Source organism: Eschscholzia californica, unplaced genomic scaffold (assembly GCF_041429995.1).
Source record: "Eschscholzia californica isolate CP2 unplaced genomic scaffold, dmEscCali1.0.p SCAF_6, whole genome shotgun sequence".
NCBI lineage: Eukaryota > Viridiplantae > Streptophyta > Magnoliopsida > Ranunculales > Papaveraceae > Eschscholzia > Eschscholzia californica.
In genome coordinates this window covers 17029681-17042774 of record NW_028238483.1, presented here as the reverse complement: position 1 = coordinate 17042774, position 13094 = coordinate 17029681, and the positions used below count along the sequence as shown (strand labels likewise).

The window sequence follows — 13094 nt, the reverse complement described above, 5'->3', positions numbered from 1 at the left end:
TGATCACAAACTCATATTACCAAATCAAATTAATTTCTTAAACATTCAAGAACAACCCCGCAGTAAGATTTAAGAGAGAAGTTGAATATTCTCAACCATTCAAATCAAGTATTGATGAGTCTGGTGGTATGATTCGGTTAATCAAAAGACTTTGGGGATTGTGGTGGTTTGAAGAGATTAGGTTTAGGGTTTTTCTAGTTTGAAAAATTGGGGCAAGATTTTCTAGTTTGAACAGATTGGGGATTTAGAGAGAGACTAAAGTACTGAATAATTGTAGATCCATTTCCAAAAAAATAGTTATAGATCCAATACTCCAACAACCTCTTGTATGAAAAAGCTTCTCATACCTGACTAGTCAAGTCAGGGCCGTGCCTGAGAATTCGGGGGCCCGGTGCTAAATTGGAATTGGGGCCCTTATCTAATCAAAGATAAAAAATGTACTTCAAAAGCAAAACAACAAACAAATTCAAAATAATTTGAAAGTGGCTATGTAGGAGTTTGTAAATTAGAGAAAACTATTAAATCTCTTTTATTTGTTACAAATTGCTTACGATTGTCATTAGAATGACATTGATACATCAATTATAATGCGATAAACACGATAACTACTAAACTTTAAACTCCTATAGAACCGGCCTAAAGTCCATCCTAAACTACTTTATTTATAACTTTAATTACCCAAGTTCGATAAAACATGAACTTCACCTCTCTTGGGAATCGAATCTGTGAATTTCAGAGTTTTGGAATATATGCACTTACAACTGAACTATCAGTTTTAGCCATCACTATTGAATTTCAAGATTAAGAAAACTATTATATATTTAAACTTCTTTTCCTAATAAAAAAAAAATGGAATAGGGATTTAAATAAAAAGATTTAAATATGTTGTTGGAGAGAAATTAAAACGACTTTCAACAAAAAAAAAAAAAAAGAGAAATTAAAACGAATGACGATTTTAATGTTTATTTTTTTAGTCCAAACCGATTAATTAATAAAAGATAGAGATTGAAAATACAACTTTTGAAGTGAGAGAGAGAAAAAACTTTTTTTTTATATCAATGCACATGTGGGCCCGGCCAACATTAGTGGGCAGTTATTAGGAACTTTTAATCTCCTCTTCTCTAGTATCGCCCCACGAAAAACTACTTTGACTGGCACAAATTTTTTAATTAATAACAATGTGTTGTGGGCCCCACTGGTTGGGGGCCCAGTGCGGGCGCCCTGCCCGCACTGGGTCATGCACGGCTCTGAGTCAAGTATTCAATATCAACTCATGATGAAATAACCAGAAACCTAATCTTTGTCTTCAATCTTTTCTATTATTACATGGATGCTAATGGTGATGGTGACTAGGGTTTTGAGATTGAGAAAGATAATAGAGATCTAGAGAGAGATAAAGAGTTTAAGAGATTGAAGATATCGATTGTGAGAGAGAGAGAGAGAGTTACAGAGCATATTAAAGAGAAAGATGAAGAGAGTCGTTTAGAGAGAGATGCCGAATCTTTTTTAAGAAAGAGATGAGAGAGACCGATTTTTCTTGGGGAGAGGGTGAGAATTGGCTTTTACCACCTTTTGGGTGGTAAAATTTATCATCCCATTTTCTTAGCTTTTTTTCTCACAGGAAAGAAAATTTGCCACTTTCTTAGGCTAGTCAAACAGTGGAATTCCACTTTCTTAAGAAAATCGGTTTTCTAACTCTATTTTCCCATGTATCAAACGGACCCTAATAGTCATATTGGTATTGTAGTTGTCCAATGACATTATAGTGGTTTTTGTAGCTATTTAACTAAATTATTTTGGACAAAACAACCATCTTAATATAATTATAAGGACATACTCGAGCACAGATATAGTCTTTGTTACCAACTAAATCGAGCATTTATGCACTGGACATGTGAAACATAATTGTATGAAACATATTCAATAATGCAAAAAGCAAATCAGAGTGAAGTATATACAAATATGAAATTGACAAAACTATAATAATACGGACCATATTTAACTAAAGGCAATTTTTTATATGGAGAGAGCAAGTAAATTATTTTAGATTGAGAGAAAAGAATTTTAAAAGGGCAAAAGGTAAAGTGAGATAAAATGGGCAAATAAAATATGCGGAAAATCCCTTGCCGGAACATAACGGGTTAAGGGGAGAGACAACGGGAGGGAGGAGAGACGGAAGAGAAAGGGACAAAATGTGGGAGACAAATCAAACTCCTAGACACAATTGAAACCAAATCAACCCCTCCTACAAACCAAATCGGCTAGACGATCAGACATTCGAGACCAAAACAGATTAACCCTTTTCCAAATAATATTAACCAATCTTCATCTTCCCGTTTAATCTTCAACCATAATTATCGGTCTGAAGTCAAAATCTCCTAAATTGTATGAGTCTATGAGGAAAAGAATAGGGCAAAAAAGGGCAGGTCCTTACTATCCCGACTCCAAAGCGGAAATGATATATGGGGCGACATGCGCATAACTACAGCATAGCGACTCAACCCGATGATGACAAGTGGCAAGATTCGACATTTCACGTGGGTTAGAGTTCCGATTTTATAAACTTTACACTTCAGTCCACTATTTTACCGTCTTATGACTTCAGTCCCTTCGAAATCACGAAAACTATCCCTCCGCCTGAACAGATCTGGACTGTTGACAAGGCAACGGTCCAGATTAAAATCGCTGAGTTGAGTCCTAAAACGTGAAATGTACCCAATTCTCTCTCTCTCTAAAACCTTATTCTAAACAGAGCCGAGGATTTTCTCCTTAAAAACGTGAAAAATTTCACCTAACATAAGAAGAAATGAGAGAAAAAATGGCTTGTGATACAGTAGATTGCGGAAAGTATGACAATGTGCACGAATATACTATTTCAGAGGAGAAAGAATTTGGTAAGGGCTCGAAAACCCTTTCCTATAAAGTTATGTTAGACGTTCAAGAATGTGAAGTTCAGTGCAATTGTTTGTTGATTGAATTTAAGGGGATTTTGTGTCGACATGCAATAATAGAATTATGTAAGAACAAAATTATTGTCATCCCAGAAAAGTACATTCTTAGGAGATGGAGGAAAGATGTTACGAGATCATATACAAAGATTAATGTAACTAAGGTCGATGGGATACAACAACAAAAGAAAAAAGATTTGAAGAATTGTGTTCATCCTTGACCGAAGTAGCTTCTGTTGCATCTGAAAAGTAAAGAATTACTGAGCAGTGGAAAGATTATATCCTGAAGTTTAAGCCAACAATGGACTTCCAATTATAAACTTTGTAGTTTTTTCCTTCATTCTAATAATAAACTTGTAGCAAAAAGACGGGACATTGGGATTGTTTAAATTGTTTCACATATTTGATACATACGAAGAGAATTATGACAGTAGCAGTATACGTTATGTAGCATCTGACATTTTAATACTAAAGAAGCCAAAGGGTCAACTAAGTTGGCAGAAGACCAATTTAGACAATATGTAGAAGTTAAAGATTACAAGGGCAAGTGTAGAAAAATAAGACTAGTGCAAAGTGATCTTTGGACGTGCTGGCCTTGCTTTCTAATGTGAAAAGTTCCATTTTATGCTCTAGAGTCTAGACAAGGAATTGGTCCGAAAAATGAAGAGTCGTACGAATAAGAATAGTAGAACAAACGATGAATTTCAAACAAAATAAATCTAAGGAACATTATATTAAACAATGCTAGTCGCGACGACATCCTACATTGGCATATCTTCTTGGGCAAACCTAAAACATCCTTGTGCAATTTTTATACACAAATTTGAAGTTAAAACCTTGTTGTTAGAGTTAGACTAAATGACAACTAAATTTCTTAAACATATAGATAGACCATGTTAGCTTAAGTAAGAGTTATCTCCAATGTTGAATGGAACCGTCAATCTTTCGAAGACAGGTTCTCTTGATCTACTAAGGAAAGATTTCTTGTAATCTTCTTAACTGCAAATCCAATTGAAAACCACATTAACAAATTGACTTCTCCCAAAAATACCACCAAACTAGTAAGAGACTAAGGATTATCGAAGTACTAGGACTTAAATTTCGAGTGCATTTTGTTATAGATTTCATTGATGTTGCCAACGAATCTGAACCTCGTGATGAATCAACATGAGATACATAGTAAGTAACAAACGAATCTGAACCTCGTGATGAATCAACATGAAATACATAGTAAATAACAAAGCAAGATACAAAATAATCCATTTTGACTTGCAAGAAGATGTCAAAGAAAAAACGATAGAACAAAGATGTAGCATATTACCTTTACCATTCATGATCTATTGCCAGTAAGTTGGCTTCACAGCCATGGAGATTGTTGAAACCCTAAATGAAAACACCCAAAAAATTTCACTCCACCAAATCTTCAGAAATTCGAAGAGATTTTGCAACAGAAGGTGTCTGAATTTTCGTTTCTGATCTGGACCTTTGCGCTAATCAACGGTCTGGATCAGTTTTGGGGGATAGACTGAAGGCCAAAGACGGTAAAATAGTGGACTGAAGTGTAAAGTTTATAAAACAAGAAATCTAATCCACATGAAATGTCAAATCTCGCCACTTGTCATCCCCGGGATGGGTCACTATGGTCTGCACTTGTCCAAAGGTGATGTTGATGTGTCAATGGAGATGGTCAGCAGGACCCCCCCACGTGGTAATATTGATATGGGACCAAATAACCGTTGATCTTCCTATTCTACTTCTCTGATGTGGGCACTCACAGATTCTGTTTAAATTAAGTGTTCTTTTACAAGTATAAATGAAGGAGTAACGATCTATGATTCAAACAATATCTAATCACCTACTCAGCTAAATACAAACAGAAACGGAGGAGATGAGGTTCTTGATAATGAATAACCCATGGTTTCTTTTCGCTACATCTGCTACTCTACTCATTTCTATATTCTTGTTTTTCAGAAGAAAATCACCCAACATGGCCTGGCCGGAAGGACCTAAAACCTTACCCATCATTGGAAATATGCATCTTTTGGGCGGAACTGCACTTCAAGTTGTCTTATACAACCTTGCTGAAGTTCATGGCAGAGTTATGACAATTTGGATAGGAAGTTGGAGACCTGTTATCGTTGTTTCGGACAAAGAAAAGGCTTGGGAAGTTCTCGTTAACAAATCATCCGACTACTCAGCCCGTGACATGCCGGATATTACTAAGATTGTCACTGCAGATTGGAGAACAATCTCAACTTCTGATTCAGGACCTCATTGGAGTAATCTTAGAAAAGGTCTCCAAAACATAGCTTTATCCCCTAATAATCTTGCAGCTCAATTTCAATTCCAAGAGAAAGATATAATCAAAATGATTCAAATTCTTGAACAAGAAGCCAAAGACAATAATGGAATTGTCAAACCACTTGATCATCTAAAGAAAGCTACCATTAGATTAATAAGTCGATTAGTATTTGGACGCGATTTCGAAGAAGATAAGTATGTAGAAGATATGCATCATGCTATAGAAGAATTGATTCGAATAAGTGGTTATGCTCGTCTAGCAGAGGCTTTCTATTATGCTAAGTATTTACCAAGTCATAGAAAAGCTGTTCGAAACGTCGAAGAATTAAAACAAATTGTTAAAAACCTGATACGTCCATTTCTTTCTCTAAACCCTCCTACTAATACTTACTTACATTTTCTTCGATCCCAAAATTACGACGAAGAAGTCGTTATTTTTGCAATCTTTGAAACTTATCTTCTGGGTGTGGATAGTACTTCTTCAACTACTGCATGGGCACTTGCATATTTAGTACGAGAACCAAGTGTTCAAGATAGACTTCATCAAGAACTAGATCATTTCGCAAAACAAAACGATCGAAAGATCTTGAAAGTTGAAGACATGAACAAGTTACAGTACTTACAAGCTGTTATCAAAGAGACTATGAGGATGAAACCAATTGCACCATTAGCAATTCCACATAAAGCTTGTAAGGATACTTCACTGATGGGGAACAAAATTAATAAGGGTACTAGGGTTATGGTTAATCTTTATGCGTTACACCATAACAAGAATGTTTTTAATGATCCTTTTAAGTTCATGCCTGAGAGGTTCTTGAAAGTTGATAATCAAGATGCTAAGGGGAAAGCAATGGAGCAATCACTTTTGCCATTCAGTGCAGGTATGAGAATTTGTGCAGGAATGGAGTTGGGAAAACTTCAGTTTAGTTTTGCACTTGCTAGTCTTATTTTTGCATTTAAATGGTCTTGTGTTGATGATGGTGTTCTTCCTGATATGAGTGATGCATTAGGTTTTGTTCTTTTAATGAAGACCCCACTCAAAGCTCGAATCAATTTTCGTAACTAATAAACCAGTGGGGTGGTTAATTACCCTTCATCTGATCTTGGGATGGATGGGTTAGTGGTTTCAACAAGTTACTGGTTCCATTAAGTTTGTGTTAATACAGTTAGTATGCTGTGTGGTTATGTTGGTTTGTTGTTGTTAATTAGGACCTTGGTGTTATGTAGTTGTAATATCTCATAAATTGGGTATGTTTTGTTTGTTACAAGAATAAGAGTTTGCTTGGTTGTCTCTATAAGTTTCTTCTCCATATTAGTTTCTACCTAGAATCAGTTGCTTTCTTGAATGGGTGCTTCTAAAGGCACCGGGCCAAAAGACCGTTAGCATCCGGAAATTTTATTGACTCGGGTCAATGGTCATTGACCCGAGTTCTCTATAAACACCGGTTTTTAATGTGTGTGACGTTCACCTTGGGTTGCTCCTTCTATCTTCTTCCAAAATAATACTTATTTACATCAATACTCCTCCATTTGTAAAAACATATTTGTTGCTTTTGTGAAGTCACCATTTATTACTCCATTTCATTTTGGGGTTCCATTACCTTCTTCTCTGTTCTAACTCTCCTCAACATAAATACACCTTCCTCTATCCATCTTTCTCTTTCTCTCACTAGAGCTCAGATCCTTCTTCACTTTCTCTCTAAAATGCTAACAAAAAGTCTCCAACATTGTTTCACTAAACTCAAACAAACATCTTCATTTGACACTGACTCACCCATCCAACTAGACAACAAAAATCACAACCGTCAGTCCGTCACCCCTTAACATCCGCCACCGCCGTAGCCACCACCTCTTCATCATCATCAATTTTCATGATGAAAAACTTCAATTCCATTTATGATCTTACCCTGATTCTTCAACTTCAAAGTCAATACCAACGGACCTAACCACCGTCTTTGCCTCTCAACGTTTCTTCTTCTCATCGCCTGGCCGTACAAATTCCATTGTAGAATCATCAATACCTGAATCCCCACCACCTCAATCTGACACATTAATCGGCAGCGAAATTGCTGTTCCATTTTCGACTTACTCGCCTGATCCTTACATGGATTTCCGACTATCAATGCAAGAAATGGTTGAAGATAGAGATTTAATGGTTGATGTAAAAGAAGATTGGGACTATTTACACGAATTACTCTCTTGCTATCTTACCCTTAACCCTAAAAACACTCACAAATTCATAATTGGAGCTTTCGCCGATCTCCTTATTAGTCTTATGTTAACTGCAATAGAACAAGACATAGTTGATTATCGATTCTTCCTTCAGATTTTCAGTTGATTTGAGTTTTTCCCTCTCTATAAAAGGATTGATTTTTACAGAGAGAAAGAGAGGATGAGAAACAGAGAAACGGATTAGCCAAACCGTGAGCAAGGAGCAAGGAGCGAGGAACAGGAGCCAAGAGCTGGAACAAAGAAAAGCAGAGCTGGAAGCATGAACGCAGAGCTAATCGATCCCCAACACAACGGATGATTCATAAATAACGGAGTTTCATGCATCAACTCCCTATTTCATGCAGATCTAACGGGAAGTAATTTTTTGACATCAGCAGGGGTGATCTTTGTCCTGTTGGCACTTTCCTACCTTCAACTTCTTAAATTTCTGGCAGTTTCTTTTGTAATAGATTTGAATGGTCGCACTCTTCTCGATGTACTTTGGTTGCAATTTCTTCTATAATAGACCTCTTTTAATAATTGGATCTTTCTTTTATTTTCCTGAACTGTCGTGCCCCTTCTGTTCCTGATTGCTGAGTTGTTTTCATATTTGTTTTCCTCGTTTCCGGTGATCATACAAAACTAATTAGTTGTCATTGTTAATACAAATCTAGCTTGCTAATGCACTTTCCCTAAGCTTACAACGCTTACTCCGAATGATCGCTCCTGCGAAAACAATAAGTTAGACTTATTATAGCATGACCTAGGCTTACTAATTCCCTCTGCAAAATAAAACCCAAATTAGCGTAACTGCATAGCTTTAGAATGATTTTCGGGTCCGGACTTTGCCCCTGATCACGGCTGCTGCTCCCAGGGCTGTTTTTTGTTGGCTTAAGTACAACTAGTTTAGCTAGGACTTCTCCTCAGGCCCCTGGTCGTCGCTTTCCCTACCAGGGCTAGTTTTAGATAAGACTTCTCCTTAAGCCCCTGGTCGTCGCTTTCGCTACCAGGGCTGATTTTGTTAGCTTGAGCGCAACTAGTTTGGCTAGGACTTCTCCTTAAGCCCCTAGTCGTCGCTTCCGCTACCAGGGCTGGTTTCGTTGACTCGAGCGCAACTATTTTTCGCCGGGACTCCACCCGTTCCTCCGGTCGTTGTTTTCGCTACCAGGGTTGTTTTGTCTGCCTAAGCATGACTAGTTTCGCAAGGACTTCTCCTTATACCCCCCGTCACCTTTGCCAGGGCTATAGGTTAACTAGGACTCTCCTTAGGATCCTCAGTGGGGACCGCGTTCACTCGAGTAAAGTGAGTTTAACTAGGACTTCTCCTTGTAAGGTTTCTGGTCGTTGCCGTAGCTACCGGAGCTGCGTTATTTGCCAGCTTGAGCACGGTCAGTTTGACTAGGACTTCTCCTTGGGACCTTGGTGAGGGGTCAGTTTTACTCGAGTAAAGTTTCAGTTTAATTAGGACTTCTCCTTGAGGCTTTTGGTTGTCGCCTTAGCTACCAGAGCTACCTGTTTGGCCGTAGCAAAGTGAGTTTAACTAGGACTCCTCCTTGGGACCTCTGGTCGTAGTCGTGGCTACCAGAGCTGCCTGTTTTGCCAATGCAAAGCGAGCTTAACTAGGACTCCTCCTTGGGATCTCTAATCATTGACTCAGTTGTCAGGCCTAGCTGACTTCGCCATGTTCAAGGTACATCAATGTTCTTCTTCTAGAAGGCGAACTTCAGATGTTCTGCGTTCTAAGGGTGTGTGAAGATCTGTCCTGATGTGTTCTCCGATCTATATGTACCGGGACCCACGACTTTCACTATCTTAGAAGGCCCTTCCCATGTGGGGAAGAGTTTTGCTGCCGATGGTTTTTGGGTAAACTTGGAATTCCTCCATACCATACCTCCGACATCAAACTTTCTTATCTTCATGTGAGATCTTTGATGTTTAGTCTTCATTGTGTCTTTGAAGGCTAGGTAACTCTACCTGGTCTCGAACTTCGTCGATTAGGTTTAGATGTTCTAACGCTAGTTGTTCATCGGTTTCAGGGTCTAACTGTCTTATCCTTAGACTCGGTTTACCTATTTCTTCGGGTAGCATGAAGTCCATGTTGTATACCATCCGGAAGGGTGTTTCCCCCGTGGCTCTCCGCGGTGTGACGCGGTAGGTCCACAGTACATCGGGGAGTTCATCCACCCAGTTTTTGTTTTCGTGACATTTGGTGTTAATATACTTAACCAAAGTTTTGTTAGTTACCTCGACTTATCCGTTTCCGGCAGGATGTGCTGAGCTGGCGTAGGCTGGTTTGATCTCATATTCAGCAAGAAACTCCTTCATGGCCTCATTGTTGAACTGGGCCCGTTATCCATGACTAGGATCCTCGGAACCCCAAACCGGGTTATTATGTTTCTCCACAATCTGCTGATAATCTCCTTCGTCCGAGTCCTGGTTAATGCTACCGCCTCCGCCCAAATGGTGAAGTAGTCTACCATGACCAGCAACATCTTTTTCCCCCTGTTCCTGCAGGGAAGGGTCCCACCAAGTCAATTCCCCATTGCGCAAAGGGGCAAGGGCTTGTGATTGGTGTCAGTTCGGTGGGGTGTAGTCGATAGTCGTTGGCGTACACTGGCACGATTTGCAGTACTTGGTATGCTTTATGCAATCCTCTAGCATTCCTAACCAGTAGTACCCGGCTAGAGTCAACTGCCTGTACAATGTTCTTGGACCTGCGTGATTCCTTGCGGCCCCCTCGTGTGTCTCTGTCATTACGTATTCTTGTTCATCCTTTGCTAAGTAGCACCGCAAGGGGTGAATGAGGGACTTTCGGTACAGTAGCCCTCTGAGCAAGGTATATCTCGAAGCAATCCTGCGTATCCTCTTAGCTTCGTTGACGTTCTCCGGAATTTCTGAGTTAGTAAGTATTCGATATATGGTCTCTTCCAAACATCTCCTTGTGCTATCCTGATAGCCATTATTTCTTGTGCCCTGTCAATGCTTCTTTCTTCTAATGTGTGGAATATTACTCCAGGAATGGTAGTTTGGTCATTGATCATCTTTGACAAAGCGTCGACCAGTGTATTCTACTCCCGAGGTATCCTAGTGAGGGTAAACTTCTCAAAGTGCCAATTAGTTCTTTGACTTTTTTCAAATACTTTATCATGTCACTCCTTTTTGCTTCATAATCCCCGTTGACGTGATTGACAACTAGCTGGGAATCGTTGTATACCAGAATACTAACAGCCCTGGCTTTCAGAGCCAGTGTCAAACCTGTCAGCAGAGTCTCATATTCAGCTTCATTATTGGTTACGGCGAATTTGAACGTGGTGGTCTGGAAAGTTTTCTCCTCTTCCGGCCTTATCAGCACTACTCCTGCTCCTTTCGTGGCTTTGCTCGAAGCTCCATCTACGAAAAGAGTCCAGACTTGCTCTGGTCCAATGTCTCTTGCCGCGACTAAGCATTCTGTTACGAAATACGCCAACGCCTGTCCTTTTATCGCAGTCCGGGTTTCATATCTGATGTCGAATTCGCTCAACTCTACTGCCCATTTAGTTAATCATCCTGGAAGGTCCATTTTCTGGAGTATGTTTCTGAGTGGTCGATCCGTCTGTACAATCATTACGTGAGCCTGTAAGTAGGGGAGAAGCTTCCTGGCCGTTAAGATGAGCGGGTACGCCAATTTTTCTACGGTCGGGTAATTCAACTCTGCTCCCCGATTTTGCTGAGGAACCTAGAGAGAGATGCTAGCCTTCCCGTTAATCGTTGAACATCCTTTCGACTTTTCGGGATGGGCATGTCTCTTAATGCCGTGATCGTGGCCGAGTTGGCTTCTATCCCTCTGTGGCTTACCGTGAAACCTAGGAATTTTCCTGATGTTACTCCGAACGCACACTTTTCGGGGTTTAGTTTCATGTTGTAGACCTGAAGTCTATCGGAGGCGATCTTGAGGTTAGGTATCCGGTCCATACGAGTTCTGCTTTTCACGATCATGTCGTCCACGTAACACTCGACCGTTTTTCCGAGCTGGTCTCCAAATATTCCATTGACTAAGCATTGATATGTGGCTCCGGCGTTTTTGAGACCGAAGGGCATTTGTTGGTAGCAATATAACCCTTGGTCAGTTAGGAATGAGGTGTGCGACTGATCGGTCCAGTGCATAGCGATCTGATGGTATCCTGCGAAGGTGTCCATAAAACTGAGTAGTTCGTGGCCGGCTGTGGAATCTACCAGCTTTTCTATAGATGGTAGCGGGAAACTGTCCTTCCGGCAAGCTTTGTTCAGATCGGTGAAGTCTATACACATTCTCCACGTATCGTTCTTCTTTTTTACTAATACCATGTTGGCCAACCATTCCGGATGTCGTGCTTCCCTTATGAGTCCTGATTCTAGGACTTTCTCGACTTCTTTGGCTATTTCAGCCTGTTTAACCGGTGTGAAGTTCCTCTTTTTCTGCTTTACGAGTCTACTCTCTTCTCTGACGTTGAGTTTGTGAAAAATGATCCTGGGATCTATTCCAGGTACCTCGTCGGTACCGAAGGCAAAAATATGACGGTATGCCCTAAAAAAGGAACCCTGTTCTTCCTTCCCGCCTTCATCCAAGGTACTCCCGATATAAGTCACCTAACTGGCCTTTTCCCCAATCTGCACCGGTACGGTCAGGTCCCCTGTCCTTTCTTCTTCCTCCTGAATTTCTTCTTTTTCTAGTTCTTTGATTTCGGGTCCCCGATTTCCTAGATAAGGTGATTCCGTCACTGGATTCGTGATGGTGTCGTGTTCTGACGTCATGTCTTCCTGATGGACTTGAAGGAATAGTTAGTCTAAAAAAGTTAAATAAATAGGATTCGGGTTACCGAATTGATGATTCTCCGGAGGTTCAAACCTTCCTTCTAGCGCCAAATGCTGATGTCAAAAAATGGCCTTCTGTTATATCAGCATGAAACAGGGAGTTGATGCATGACAACCTCCGTTAAGTTGAATGTTTTGTTAAGTCATGTTAGATTCTAGCGGTAGAATCTGCTTCCAGCTTTGGTTCTCTGCTTCTCATGTTCCTCACTCCTTGCTCCAGCTCCTGACTCCTTTTCCTTACTCCGGCTTATTGAACCTGTTTGTCTGTTCCCAAGGTGGGAAAACCTGCAAAGGGTTCGAAAGCCGCTCCGACGCTCAAGCCAGTCAGGGTACTCTTTGCAGTAAAAGAATGAATATCGATTGATCCTTTTGGGGGCGTTATGAGAAGTCTGAGTTTCTTGTGATCTTTTTAGGGTAAAGAGATCGTGTCCTGTGAAGGACGATGTGGGGGGCTTTTATAGGCGATGCTAGGCCGACTATGATTAGTGGCGGTGGTGAGGCGGTTGGCGTCAAACCGAAGGGAAAGTTTCCTTTCTTGAGTATCTAGGGTTTCTCTTAGAGTCTATCTCGGATCTTTGCCGTCAAACACATCCGACAGCCCTGCATTTGAAAGCATACAACGAGCTCGTTCCAATAGTGTTCTGTTCACACGTTCTGCCACACCATTATGATACGGTGTCTTTCTGACCGTATGTTGTCTCACACTCCCTTGGTCTTCACAGAACATATTAAACTCGTTTTCGCGAAATTTCATGCCATTGTCAATCCTCAACCGTTTGATCGATTTTCCATTCTGCTTCTCGA

The 13094-nt window shown here is 40.2% G+C and overlaps 2 pseudogenes across 1 annotated transcript; both read left to right on the top strand.

Annotated features, from left to right (window-relative positions):
* The first annotated feature begins 4723 nt into the window (after positions 1-4723).
* On the top strand, positions 4724-6544 carry LOC147532059 (trifunctional (S)-stylopine synthase 2/(S)-nandinine synthase/(S)-canadine synthase pseudogene; annotated as a pseudogene). The gene has a single exon (XR_015227229.1). The product of XR_015227229.1 is annotated as a trifunctional (S)-stylopine synthase 2/(S)-nandinine synthase/(S)-canadine synthase pseudogene (transcript).
* Positions 6545-6953: 409 nt separating this feature from the next.
* Positions 6954-7587, top strand: LOC147532058 (transcription repressor OFP16-like; annotated as a pseudogene).
* The last annotated feature ends 5507 nt before the right edge of the window (positions 7588-13094 follow it).